The sequence below is a fragment of the Canis aureus genome, chromosome 4 (genome assembly GCF_053574225.1).
Source record: "Canis aureus isolate CA01 chromosome 4, VMU_Caureus_v.1.0, whole genome shotgun sequence".
In the NCBI taxonomy this organism is placed as follows: Eukaryota; Metazoa; Chordata; class Mammalia; order Carnivora; family Canidae; genus Canis; species Canis aureus.
In genome coordinates, this window is record NC_135614.1 from 73978683 (window position 1) to 73994415 (window position 15733).

Genomic DNA, 15733 nt, shown 5'->3' on the forward strand with positions numbered 1-15733 from the left:
TGGATGACTTGTTTCATATTGGCCGGAGGACAGGAAAATCTTCTGCTCTGAAAATTGGGACACCCTCATCTGTCATTTGAGGATGGATAAACCCCTGGCTTTCTCCCATTCTGTGGCCTTGTGATGCACTGGAATTAGATTAAAGATTGCTCAAGATCTTTATTCCTGGGAGGAAAAGAGGGAAGGAGAGAGAGAGAGGAGAGGACAAGGAGGTGAAGGAGGAGGAGAAGAAAGGAGGGGGAGGAGGAGAAGGAGGAGAAATTTAGCTTCTCTCTTCTGTTCCTTGGCTGTAAGGGTGTTTTTTTGTTTGGTTGGGTTTTTGTTTTTGTTTTTGTTTTTGTTTCTATGAATGGGTACTATGCCTCTCTGTACACAATAGGGACATCTCAAGTAAATTTACTATTCAAAAAACCAGTTAAGTCCTGAGCCTCTTATCTTTAAAAAGGTGCTGTTTGGAAATTTATGCTTGAAATTTCCTTAATGCCCCCTGAACATTCCAATCTGTTGACTGTCCAGTCCCAGTAGTAAGAGCAAGTTTTGGGTTAAATTTTTGAACTGCAAGAAGTGTCTCAAGGTGGTCATTTTTGTGGTGTGTGACCTCTACCTCTGGAAGCCCAGGCACAGAATTACTGAGAGGTTTCATGCTCCCCTAAAAGAACATCATACCAAGAATATATTACTCTTGTTTTGGTAGGTTCTCTTGAAACCCTTCAAATTGGTGGTCAGATTGAAACTTTAAAATTTCCTTTAAAAATCTCTACCTGGGGTTTGTACACTTCTCTCTATGTGTGTTATACTTCAATGGAAATTTTGTAAGTAAGAAAGAAAAACAAAAAAAAAAAGTCTATTTAAGTCTCACTTTCTCTAGGATAAACCTAACAAGCCCAGCATTTCTTTCCCTTTAGCATTTCTCCACTTGGCACTTTAGAAGCCTTTATTTGGACTCTGGAATTGACAAACTGTAGTGTGGTGCAAAGAGGCCCCTGTCTCTAGAACTGGTTTTTGGTTCTTTCCAACAGGAGTTGCCCACCATCGGACAAGACCCTGGACCTTGTTATGGCTCCATCGTCTCAGCTCTGAGACAGGTGGTATATGGATTGTCATGAAATGTGTTGTCATGAAGATGCAATAAGATTAACTATAGAAAACTGTAAAAAAAAAAAAAGTGCAATTAGGGTCTATATCTTCCTTTTATTTTTTTCTGGTCTATTATGTTATTATCTGGCTTTCTGGGTTCCACCCTCGGCTGCCCATACATCATTTTCCACCCCACAGCCAGAGGGATCCTGTGCACACTATATGTCTCTCCTGGGCTCCAGTGATCCCATTTCTCTCTAAGTCCTTTTGGCTTCTCATTGCCCCTCTGACTTCAATTCCTACTCTTGCCCCTCTTGCTCATTAGCTCTCAACACACTGGGTTTCCTGAGTCTCCAAACCTCCAGTTTGGTCCTGACTCTGAACCTTTGCAATTTACTCTCCCAGGAATGCTCTTCTCTCAGACATCCATGTGGCGAACTTCTTCACTTCCTTCAAGACTTGGCTTTTCAATGAGTTCTTTTTGGCCATTGTGTTATAGTTGTAACCCCAGCTCTCCCTAACCCTTCTACCTGTTTTATATTTTTACATCATTTATAAGCCTCTAATATGCTACATATGTGACTTATTTATTTTGATTATTATTTGTCTTTCCCTACAAGACATAAGCTTCACAAGAGCAAGAATTTTTGTGTTTTATTATCTGGGGGATCCCTAATACCTAGAACACAGCTTGACACAGAGTAGGCTTTCAGTAAATATTTGTCTAATGCATGAATGAAGACCATTTCAGGCTCATGATTGGACAGCCAAAAGATAGAACATACATTTCAGGATACGTTTCCAGACATCACTAGTAAAAATGAACCTTATTGAAAATTCTGGGTGGATTCCATAACTTCCCCCAGGATCCTGACCACTTGGAAGATATTTGTACAATCTCTGCATACTTTAAGATCAAGGAATGTTGTTTCTATTCCAAAGATTTGTGGAGAGGCAATAAATGCAGTGGTAATGTTCTTTGGAGAAATAAGACATGGACCATACAAGGCAAATTTGACCCGATGCACTGATATAAATGTATGTGATTGTTTTCCCATCCAGACTTCTAGTATTTTCTTCAGCAGTGTGCAATTTGGTCTTGCAGCTTCTTAAAAGGTAGAATGATGAGCCCATGAGCATTCCCCAAACTGGTGCCAGGAAATACTACCTCTAGGAAATGCTTACCTATGCTCAAAAAAGAATAAGGGCTCCATAGTTCTGATTCACAGTACCTATTTGCATGTTGAAAGCTCTGGGGAGTCACATAGCTTAATACAGATAAAGGATTGGTGGCCTGCCTAATAGTTATTAATTTAATGGACGAGGGAAAACCTTTTTTCACTCTATATCTATTAACACCCTACCCCACTCCTAGAGAATATAACTAAGTACTAACATTTATGGAGTTTTATTTAATATTTTGTTTAAAGGCCAGGCATTAAAATAACATGTATGTATAGGTCCATGATGTCATGCCAGATTATTTTTAAAATGTAGGCAATATTGAATTCTGCTCCAGTATATTCATTTATTTGAAATAGTAGAGTGATATTAAGAGACACTACCTATTTTGTGGCCATGATCCAGACCCTTCCAACTTTCATTTCCTGCAGAACTCATGGCATCTCATATATGTTTTATTTTGCCTCTGAGTCCTGTTCAGTACTCCAAGCTTACCTAAGGAAGGAAACCCATGAATGGAGTATTGATTATGTTACTAATATATTCTCTGTGAGACTGCAGTTCTTTTTTTGATTTCTTATCAGTGAAGAACTTATGAAGCTTTGCTCCTTACTTTATGCCAGGAATTCCATCAGACACAACGAAGATACCAGAGGAACAAGACGAGACAAGATCATGGAGCTTGCATTCTGGTGTAGCTAGGCAAAGGCAAGAAGTAAACTTACCAAATAATCAAACGTTGAGCCAAGGGTTTTAAAGGAAGAGAGGAGGAGCTGAGACAGAATGAGGTGTGTGTGAAGGTGTTTCCTATTTGAGATGAGGTGACCAGGAGAGAAGGATGCTCTGAGGTAAGGACAGTTAAATTGAAGTGTAAAGATTTTAAGGAGCTGGCCATGACAAGATAGGAAAGAAGGAAATTTATTTTAGGCAGAGGGAATGGCATGACTAATGGCTCAGCCACAGGAAGCAACTTGCTAAGAATTGAAAGAAATTCACATGGTTGGCCCATAGCGTTCATGAGAGTCACTAGATGAGGGGAAGAGTGACATTTAATGTGTGTGTTCATATCACTCAGGGCTTTTGGGGTCATAGATGGGACTTTGAGAGAGCAATATACTCAAATTTACATTTCAAGGAAACTTCCTCAAAGCAGAATATACCCAATGTACTAAAATTTTTGTTAAGTGAACTATGGACAGTGCTTTTAACTACTTAAAAAATATGGATTATATATTTCTCCTTCTCTCAATTCCAAACATACAATATCCTCTAATCCTATGTGAACCACTGGGTCTTGGTGAAATGTTATTCTACTCCATGTTTTATACATCAATCTCCACAGCTAGGCTCTCTCTGTTGCTCTGCCTTAGAGAACTGATGGCCTGGGGCATGTGTAAATATTTTGAGGTCAAGTTTACCTTCTATACTCCTGGAGCTTGCTTTGGGGGTCTACCCCACATCATGACCTTTCCTTCTTCCAAGCCCCCACATCTCCCTCCAATCTCCATTCACCCATTCTTGAGCCTCATTCGCACTGAAATCCCTGTTAAAGTGTTAATAGGTAATGATTGTGTTAGATAAAGTGTGTTGGGATGCCTGGGTGGTTAGGTGGTTGAGCATCTGCCTTTGGCTTGGGACGCGATCCTGGAGTTCTAGGATCGAATCCTGTATCAGGCTACCTGCAGGGAACCTACTTCTCCCTCTGCCTGTGTCTCTCTGCCTTTCTCTCTGTGTCTCTCCTGAATAAATAAATAAAATCTAAAAAAAAAAAAAAAGTGTGTTTGAAAGTCCCTATGGCGTAGAGAGAAGAGCCATAGGGTAAGTAGGTGGGGCAAGAGGAACTCCTGCTCTGGGTACTTTTAGAGGGCTACCCACATTAGTAGCACACACACAAGATAAGTTTATTAAGTTATACATGGGTGTCTGTCCCTTGGGATTCTGCGCTCAGTGTTGGCACAGAATGATCCCTAACTCTAAATATCCACTCTCACGACTGACATCATTCAGATCCCTGGGAAATGCTTTTCTGCATCCCTTGTGCTTTGTTCCTAAAACACTGGCAGCTAGATCTAAAGATCATGGGTTATTTACTACCGAAGTCAGAGATAGACACTACTTTGATATGTAGGAAGGATTTGACCAATGAAAGAACTGAAGTGTGACAAAAAAAATTTATCAACTTTTCATATCTCTCCTCTGAGAAAGCCTGAATTCAAGAGATGCATCGTTTTCTAGTAGTGCTGAACACCCATTTTCTTGCTCTTCTTAATGCTTCAATGAGTGGTTCTGGAGGTACTCATGAATTAGCATGACACTTTTTAACACATGCAAGTGGAGTTCATCAAATAATTCATGTAACTCAAAGTTGTATTTATGTCAGGACAGATATAACATACATGCATGAAGTATGATGGTGATCCTTTTTGTTGGCTACTAGATGAATGCTGAACTCTGGAAAAGCAAAGCTTTGTTTTTATAAAAGATGTTTAATGAAATGTATCTAAATCCTCACAAACAAAATTTAGAGTTTCAGCTTTCTTTGAATAATTTGAATTTCACATGTTGAAATTTTAATTATAATTTATATTCTGCCTTTTAATCTTATTAGACAATTCCGAGTACTTCAGAAGAAAACTGACTTCTTTGGAAAAATTAGATAGTTTTTACTTTTCCAAGTATTTTGCATTTACTATAACTTATAGAATTGGATAAAAACAGGTGTAAATTTTGTGAATTTTGAATTTTACTTCAAAAAATTTCTAATCTTTTAGATTGTTGAGAATGAGTACAAATTGCAATTGTGGTAGAAATTAAAAGTATAAAACCCCACAAAAGTGGAGTTCAGAGAAGAGAAAAGGCTATAAAGGAAAAATAGAATCTTCAAAGAAGTCACCTGCTTAAATTTTAAAAACTGTTAAAAAGTAAAGTGAACAGGCTTCTGTTGGGATGACCCACATAAAATTTGCAAACAGAACATTACAAATTCTTTTTAAGTCAGGTTTTTGAGGTATAATTTACATGTAGGAACAGTCACCCTTTTTAGGTGTTTAGTTTTCTGTGTTTTGAAAAAATGTATGCTATTATGTAACCACAGCCCCAATCAGGATGCAGTGTTTTCCATCAACCCAGAAAGATCCCCTGGGCCCCTTTCCAGTCAACCCCCTCACCTACCTCTCCCAGTTCCCAGCTCCTGGCAACCTTTGATCTGATGTTTGTCCCTATAATTTTGTCTTTTTCAGAATGTCATGTAAATGGAATTCATATAGTATATAATCTTTTGTGTCTGGCTTCTTAGCATAATCCTTTTCAGAGACATTCATGTTTTTGCAAGTATTGATAGATCATTCTTTTTTATTGCTGAATGTTATTCCATTATATAGAGGAACTACAATTTGTTTAGCCATTCACCAGGTGATAGACATCTGGGTTCTTTCCAGTTTGGGGAGATTATGAATAAAGCAGCTATAAGCCTTCTATATAGATCTTTGTGTGGATATAGCTGGCTAAGTAGTTGAGTAACAACTTTGACCTAGGTTGTCTGATTGCGCAGCTTGCGCATTCAACTTCTAAGTTATATTAAGTGAAAACAAAATATGTAATTAACTCCTAGTTGACCAAGAATATCTTACACAGACCACCTTTGGGGAAAGTTGACTTGCCAGGGTGATGGGCATTAGATGATAGCCCAAATTTATAGAAGGGCTACTAAATTACCCACTGCTCTTGGGTAAATACCTAGGAGTGGCTTGCTGGGTCATATAGTAAGCATATGTTTAACTGTGTGAGAAACAGCCAAGGTATTCTTCAAAGTGGCTATGTATTTTGCCCACCACCAGCAGTGTGTGAGTTCCCTTATGTCACACACACACACACACACACACACACACACACACACACAGAGGCAGAGACACAGGCAGAGGGAGAAGCAGGCTCCATGCACCGGGAGCCCGACGTGGGATTCGAGCCCGGGTCTCCAGGATCGCGCCCTGGGCCAGAGGCAGGCGCCAAACCACTGCGCCACCCAGGGATCCCCGTGCATCATATTATTAGGTGGTTTGTTAGTTTCTTTCTTTTAACTTAGCCATTTTAACAGGAGGCACATTCTCTAATTACTGATCAAAACAGTTGAGAAAAAAAATTATTCTCATCAATAACACAACTTGAACAGGTCAGATGAAATCTTGCAATTTCTTAATACTGGTTAAAATGAGGAGAATGATGTGCAGGCCTCCATTTGTTCTCTTGCCCAGGGCCCACAAATGACGGTGGTGAGGCTTTCCTCACTGTATGGTTTCCTTCTGCTCCAAAGCTGACCCTTAGAGGAGGTGTGCTGCTTTGGGGTCTGAGACCCTGCCTTGTTCAAGGGCAGCCACCACCTCGCTCTGCAGCGCCTTCTAGTGGATGTAGAGACTTCAGGATTCAACTTGTCCTCTGCTCCTCTCCCTCTCCATTCTTCGCTAGGGCTGATCAGCATTGTCACTCTTAGGAGGCTGTGCATAAACTTGGACATAATATTTGTCACTTAGTAACATACAATTTATCAGTAGTATTTTATGCAAATCAGACTCTGAAACAGCTTGAAAAGTATTTTGCAAAAAAAAAAAATCGAATTCCTTATCATTGTGATAAAACAACTAGAATTGCTTAACTGGTTTTAAGTCATATTTGTGAGATGTGAAATAGGGGAAATCTTAAGTAATATGACAATTGAAAGAACATTAAAACTAAATTTTTGTACAAGTTACAAATATCTGTGGACATTTTAGTACACATACACCAGGAACTGTAGGTTTAGGGGGTGGCCAACATGCCACCCTGAAAAGCTGCCAGCCCCTGAATTAGAAGACAAGACCTATGTTTAGGTAGCTTTCTCTGTAGAAGACCCAGCATGGCTCCATGGGCCACCTAATGGAATGGTTGAGTAATGCCATGAACAATCTGTGAGCAGTTGACCTTCATTCCTCGAACTGTCATTATGAGAAGCCTAATGGGATATAGCATATGGTAGCATGCTCTATTTTCCCATCATGGGTGAGACCTTGGGTAGAGCCAAGGTGAAGCCAGCCAGTGAAGACTTCCGCTTTAGGATCTTGAAATCCTGGAAGCATGGCATTGTAGAAGGCTACATTGGTTGGCCTCTCCTAGTAGGGAAAAAGAGATGAGTCTGAGGCCATCTAATTCACCCTGATTCCAAAGTTTTTAGTAGATTGCAAAGAGTGCCACTAGGAAAATATACTTCCTCATTTTTCGGATTCAGCAAAAGAGGCACTCAATAGATCAAAATGTTGCCTCTTCCTGCCCACAAGAATGTGTTCCCATGGGAGCGGTGTTGTTTTGTCATCTACCAAATATAGGCTGGGGTAAAATATTTCCTGACTTGGCATTTGGGGAGCCTTCAAATATTTAAGGGCACTTATCTCTCCTCTCAGTTAGTTCTTCCTTTGGGGATCACAAAAACCTTGGGAAATGTCAAACTTCTTTTTCATATTTTCTTTATTGAAAGCAAGATCTCAACTTTCTTTTAGCCTTTCTGATAAATTTGGGCAATCATCGAATGCCCATCACACTGGCAATTCAACTTTTCCAAAAGGTGGTCTGTGTACATGATATTCTCAGTCAACGAGGAGTTAATTACGTATTTTGTTTTCACTTAATATAACTTAGAAGTTGAACGTGCAAGCTGTGCAATCAGACAACCTAGGTCCAAGTTGTAACTCAACTACTTAACTTAGCCAGCTATTATACTCTCTTAAAATTTGAATGTACTGCCAACCCATTTCCTTATTTATTTATCTTTGAAAGTGCTTAACTTTGTTCTACTACTTTTATGTATACAAACAGTTAAGCACTTTCAAAGGTAAGTAAATTTACACAATCAGTCTCAGAATTTTTGGCTGCATTTTATTCTTGTAATTAAATGCTGTATAATCTTGAGCACGGGACTTATCCTCAATGACACTTTTTCTTTAAACAAAAACTTTAATTGAGATGGAGCAAGCATAAAGTGTACCAATCTTCATTGCACAACTTGGTGAGTTGTATACAGCCACGTAATTACATTAATTATTGTTGTGTTTTGCTCTTGGAAAGACAAATATACATTTAAATTTCAACTGGCTGGTAGTTCAAGATGCAAAGCATGCAAAGAGAGTGGTACTCCAAGTTACATGTGGAATACTTAACTATAAATGAAAGTGCGTATCAGATACTAGCAAAATTCCCCATGACAAATTCTGTTTGTATGATTGACATTGTTATGCTAATTCTATGTGATGTTAGCCTAGATAATCTTGAGATAGAGTATACTATAAACTTATAGTATACTATAAGTTCTCTCCATATTTGTCTGTATTATACTGCTCAAATATGTGATCTACAGTCTTAAGTGCTACTATGAAGCCATTGTCATATCAAATGACTCAACAGCTTATCTTAAAATGAAAACAATATGAAGGATTGCCTTAAACCCATCTCTCCAACAGCCACATAATTAGTGGGACTTGGACAATGGTGAAGATCTGGATTTCACAGAATAATGTGGAATTATTCAGACCGATTTTGTCATTCTTGGCTAGTGAGGAAGATTAAGAAATAAAAATTAGCTTGGATGATAAAAAGATCTGTCCTGTCTTTCATCTGACTAGAATAAATAACAGAGATAAAGCTGGTTGCAGAGTTAATAGAAAACAATATTTCCTCCAAGGACATGCTTCAAACTGTCACAATTTCTTTCTTTGAGTGACCATTGATTTCTTACTTACTGAGAAACTTTGCTGTTTGAACTGAGACTGGTCAAGAATAAAACATCTCACTCTTGCCCAGAGGATTTAAGTCACTTTGACACAGAAGAGCAGTCTTGGTTTCCAACCCAGGGGCAGGGCTTGAGATAAGAGGTGTCTAGACTCAGCACTCACATCCATCTTAACTTTGTAGTTTCCAAGGAAACAAAGACACTGCTTTTACTTTTGCAGCCCACACTTGACGTTGACTTCGTTTATCACAATACCACTTCAGCTAAATTATACTTAATTCTACCTTTCCTCCAAACCCTAGAATAATCTATCTTTTCCTTTGTTTGGTGACGTATCCCGTGATTCCCTGGGGTTCCCTCTTTCCAGTGGATCAATAAATCTGCTTCAGTTGGCCTATGGGTGTGTCCTTGGAATGCAGAAGCTGATTCGGCTAGGAGAGTAGGTTTCATTATTCCTCTTTTCCCAGATAATGGAACCGAAGCTCAAGAAGGTTAAATAAAATATAAATGGGGTCATGAATAATAAGGGGTCACAGTATTCAAACCAAGATCTGAAGTGTGATGAAGCCAATTGTTTTCCATTATGCCACACTGACCCTCTACTTTTGCTTAGCAATGCCACCCAGTGTGAAGCCACAGACTCCACTCATGTCATGTTTCTCTTCCTCAGTATAGCTAGTATCCAGTTCTGACAAATACCTCTGTTCCTCAAAGTATGGCTTTGGTTTTATAGTGTTTCTTTCTGCCAGAAACCTGAATGAGCCATCCAACAGTTAGTTCTAAGTGCCTTCCTTCCTTGACCACACCAATCAGTAAATATTTCTAACAACACACTCTGAGTTTTCACACTTGCATGCCTGTGCTTGTTCAGTTCCCTGACCTTGGAATTCCTTGCCCACAACTGTCTGCCTGTACAAATCTTTAAAAAAAATCATATCAAGCTTTTTATTGCAAACATCAGAAACCATGCTAGTTTACTTTAGCAGACAAGTACTTTATAAAGAATATTAAGTGTTCTTTCACAGAAACTGTGAGCAGTTGAGCTTTCATTCCCCAAACTGTCATTATGAGAAGACTTATGGGAGGTAGAAAATGGTAGCATGCTCTATTTTCCCATTGCTAGTGAGAACTTGGGTGGAACTTGGGTAGGTAATATTTCACAGAAACTTTGGAACAACCAGCACACCTGACTTGAAGGCTACTCTACAGGGTTGGTCCAGGGTAGGCAGCACTGTTGCCAAGGACACGGGTAACACAGTCTCCATCTCGGACATTAGGGAGTGGGACATCCTCTCTTGCTGCTGTTTCATAAGTTGGATATCTGCCAACACCCACACAGGGACTAGCCAGGTTGATGTCTTATTTACATCATGAGCCTCCAATTATGTGGCTCAATTTTCTAACCTTTGTCCATGTATTATTACTGTCTAAAACATCAACTATCCAGGAGGGTTGTGGCTCATTGTGGGCAAGCACTGCTGAATGATTCAATTACTCTGGGCCCTTCAGGGTTGAATGACCTGCCAAGACCAGAGCCCTTGCGCAAAACACCTTAAAAAGAATGCTGGGGACAGCCAAAGGGATATGCTGGATCCTACAGTGGTCTCCTTCACCTTGCACCCCCAGCTTGAATCCATGCCTGAGTGGAGTAATCCCCTTCCTGGCCCTTTTCCTTGTCTCATAAGATGGGCTCCTTATACTTAGGAACAGCTTTCATATGAGTGATCTTTTGCTTGCTTTATTTTTGAGATTTTGGTTTTGAAAATAGGCCCAGTGTCTTTGGCCAGTGGGTATAATTTCAATGGATTTGATGGATGTGACAAATAAAAGGAATGATGAATATTATGTAACAGCTGGCAGACTCTGAATGGTTTTGGCTGTGATTCTGGAAAAGAATGAGGGAGGGATATGGTTACACACAAAGGTGACGTTTGAATGGAGCCATCCTAACTTTCCTTTGGATATTGATATTTCAGCAGGAGGCTAAAGCAGGATGGCCCAGAGACCAATGTGGTCCCTCTCCCCCAGGCTCCCAGCCTCTCTCCCAGGACTGAAGAAGTTCCCAGACTTCAGACATTCTTGCATGTTCCTGGCAAGCATCCCCTCTTCCCTATCCACCAACACCCATCTCAGTGGCATTATCTTTCTCTGGGTAACTCAGTTACCACTAGACACCCAAAACTGCCTTGTCATGCCCCAGCTCCCAGATTCTCATTTCTGAAGGATCTGAATATCTCCTTAAATGACTTCATCTCTCATCCTTTTCCAGAACTCAAACTCTTCCCCTGTGCTTCTGGAATTCAATGGGTAGATAGGAAGCTCTCTTCTTCCTCATGTCCCTTTCACCTTTCAGTCCTAACTGGCTCTTTCCTAAGGACACTCTCCCTCTGCAGCCCTGTGAGGGTAGTGGGTTTCTCTTCCACATATCTGGCACCACTGGGTCTAGAATAGGACAGGGCAGGTGTCCTCTTTGCTTCTTATTGCTGCTCTCAAACCATTGTCCTACCCTCTTCTACAAAAACAGGCAGCACCAAAATTCTTAATATCAGACTATATCATCTGCTACCTTCCTTTTGGCAACCATTTACTGACTCAGTGTCACTTCCCTTCATTCTTGGCTCACTGTCACTTTCTCCAACATCATGTCTACTATCTTCTTGGTGATTTCAGTATTCATATACACGAATCTTCCAGTTCACTGGTCTTTCAGCTCCTTGACCTCCTCTCCTCCAAACATCTCATACTTCATCCTACCTCAGCCATTTACTTGTATGGTCATACCACATGACCTTGTCCTTACCAAAAATTTTATTCCCTCCACTATCTTAATTCCAAGCATCGCAATATCTTAGCATCACTTCTTATTTTATTTTGTCTGTACCTATGACTTCCTTGTCCATCCATTTCCTTGCTTCCTCTTCATGAGTAGCCATTATCCCTAATTATGCACTTTTAATTCCTCTGATAATTAAAATGACTTTATCACATATACATGTATTCCTAAACAGTATGTTGTTTAGCTATTTTGGGGGAATTTTATATAAATTATATCATACTGCAAATAGTGATTTTGGAGTTTGCCCTTTTTATGTGCTGTTCTATACATAAAATGTTTCCATGTTGTGTGCAATGGCTGTAGTTTGGTTTATTGCTGTATAACATTCTGTGGTGTAAATATAACAAAATTTATTCATTCCTTCCTCCCAAGGCTGTTCTCAGCTTTTTGATATCATTATATCAAATATCTGCTGCTATCAATAGTTTGTACATATCTTCTGATACATCTTTGCTGGAGTTTTTTTAGGAGCAGAATCAATGGATTCAACTTGTGTGATATTATGTTTGTTTTTTTTTTTCCTAAAGTAATTGTACATCACTTCCTATTATGTCCTAAATCCTGATTTTAAAAGCTTTCTGCCATCACCAGGACCTATAACAATTAACTATACTATCTTCTTATTTTCTTCAATTTCTACTGACCCAGCTTATAATCTGTGGTCTGTCATAATATTCATTCCCTCATATACTATACCCTCAGTTCTCCTTTCTTTGTCATGCTCATCTGGCAAAACCTTGGCTCTGACCACAGTCGAGTCTCTGTACATGGACCCACCCAAGAGAACATGGTTGCAGACAACTTTATAGCCAGGCTGGCTGTTCTCACTTTACGTTACACCATTCATCTCAGGCTGTCATACCATACACATACTGGTCTGTTAACTATCCCATGCCTCTGTCTTATACCTTCTCCTCTCTCCTCAAAGGTCTATTATCTCTTGCTGCATCCTCACTCTCAGCAGATGACCTTGCTCCCTTCTTCACTGAGAAAAAGAAGCAATCCAAAAAGGCATGCTATTGGCTCTCACACTTGCCATGCTTATCCATGCTCATTGTATTATCCATTGCTAGGGAACAAATCACTCTAAAATTTAGTGACTGAAATAGTGTCATTTAGGATCTCATAGTTTCTGTGGGTCAGAAACCTAGGCACAGCTTAGCTGAGTCCTCTGCTCATGGATCTCCTAGTCTCTTCCTTTTAGTGCTCATACACCTTGACTGGTAAATCAGCCAGTTATGCCCTGAATCTCAAGGACAAGAACTTATTACTAATAACAAGCTGGATAGGAAATGCCACACACACTCTCCTCTTCCTATAAAACATACTAGGCAGCATACATTTTGTAGTATTAGTAAATTGTAAAACTCCTCCATATTAAGTTATTGTTTCCTTAAATTAACTTTATGGTATTAAAATAACTAACAGACATCTAGACAAAGAAAGTGGAATTCTTGCCTCACCTTAGACCAAAATAATTTACAGATGGACCAATGATTTAACTAAAGAAAATATAGAGTACAAAGTACAGAAAAAAGCAGGAAATAATTTTTCTTATTATCTCACAATAGAAAAGAAAAACCTTGAAGAGAGTACAAACCCAAAAATCATATTAAAAAAATGGGTAAATTTGATCCTATAATAATAAAAATATCTACAGGGTGAGAAAAATAACGAACAAAATGAGATGACAAATTACAAAGTAGGAAAATATTTTCAACTTACAGACAAAGGACATACTACATATGTATGTAATTTATATTTATATATAATTTATACCTTTAAGACACTTGACAAATCTATAAGTAGAAGATCAATAATAACCTAGTAACAAAACAGGCAATATAAACAGACAATTGGAAAGATGTTCAAATTCACTCAATTAGAGAAATGGGAATTACAGTGACTATAGATACTTTGTGTCAGGCATCCTGCTTTGGGTCGATTATGTACAAACACCTATTTATACGTTGCATATATTTAACTCATTTACTCCTTTCAACAACCTTATGAACAATTACCTTGTTATTCCCATACTGTAAATAGAGAAACTGAGGCTCAGCAGTTGACCCAAAGGTAGCTAGAAAGTAGCAAAACCGCTGTGCTTCTCACTTATTTGCACATGCAGAAAGTGCTACGAGTACAAGCATGTTGACTGCGGAGCATGCAGGAAGCAAGCACTTGGGTAAGTGTTGGCTCAATAAGTAACTAAGTGCTGCTTATCATAGCAAAGATGATCAACAACCTACCTGCCCCCTGAGGAAACTGATTAAATAAATGTGGGACAGTTAAAAGAATGAGGCAGTGAGCGCATTGATAGAAAATAATCTCCGAGATTGATAGCTGAGAAAAGCAAGATGCAGAAGAGTACGGATGACTTGTGTTATCAATTGCATAGTGTAAGGGATGTATTTGTAAAAGTGTGGTCCTGGAGGTATTCACTGGAAATCCACAAGGAGGTTTAACTCCCGAGAGAACTTGGTGGCTGGCTGGCTGGCTGGCAGGGGAGAAATAAAGAGTACTTGTCATTATATTCCATCCTCTCTTACCTTTTTTGTTTTGTTTTGTTTTTGTTTTCATGTGTGCATTTGTTACCTATTCAAATGAATGAGAAAATTAAAAGTAGTGATCATTTTAAAATAAATAGTCTATAAGGAACAGTAAAGAAAAATATAGTATTACATGAGCTACATGAATGAGCTGGTCTTTACTGTTTACTATTTAAAAGAACAGTAAAGAGTGGTTTTACATGCAAAAAATAGACATGGTCCAGGGATGTTAATATAGCATAGAAGCCAGATATTCTAGAATCATCTCTTGCTTTTGACTTTGAATGCTGGTGCCTGAGGCAAGAGAATTAAACCCGTCAAATCTGGATAATAGTACTTAATGATCAACCTTAGCTCTGCATTGTGAAAGCCAGTTACTCGATGTTGGTGAAATGCTTTGAAGGTTCAACATTCCAGGGTGCAAGGCAAAGCCTGTTGGGACCTGTGTGCTGTCATAGGAACTAAGACTCCAGAATCAAGGCTTTGAGGAGACTTCCAGTCACCAGTTAGTTACACAAATGTTTTTAAAGTGCCACTGCTTCCAAATGTTTCTTAAATGTGTGTGCCCAGAGAATCAGCTTATTTCTAGTTGAGTTTTCTGTAAACACTGTCGATGGTCCAGTGAGTACATTTTGAATATAATGATTTCAGGAAAATGAGTTCTTTATAGGGAAGAGAAGTGAGGCTTTAAGACATAGAGTGTACAATTCAATAAGGAAATTGCAAACCCTTTAGAAAATTAGCTAGAGGCTAATGTTGGCTTTTTAACAATGAATATTAAATCAATATATAAAAAAGTAACATCCACAAGCAGAAATGTATAGTCTAGGAAAAGAAAACTAATGGAAATGAGAATGTTGGTAGACAGTTCTCCATGGATCTCTCACGTTTCTGCACATCTTGTAAGCAATGCACCATCTATCCTTTTGTCTGGAATATCTTTTCAAGGATGTTTGTGGAGTTAACAGTCTTGGAAGACAGAGCTAGTGTTTTCCTCCAGAGCAAAGACAGGTTTGCTGACTGCTTTACCAACGACTGAATTTCTCTAAATTCCATGTTTCTCTCCTGTGCAATATAGTATCATCTATATCATCTAGTTCGTTTCACATCATGCATGGTGACTGGGGCCTGGTCTCCTATTTCTTCCTTTGGAGTCTTCATATGCCTTGATCAGTAAATAAATAGGCCAGTTATGCCCTGGCCCCCAAGGACAAGAACTTATTACTAATAATAAGCTGGATGAGAAAGGCCACACACACTCTCCTCTTCCTATGGAACACACACTAGGCAACATACATTTTGTACTATTAGTAAATTGTAAAACTCTCCCACATTAAG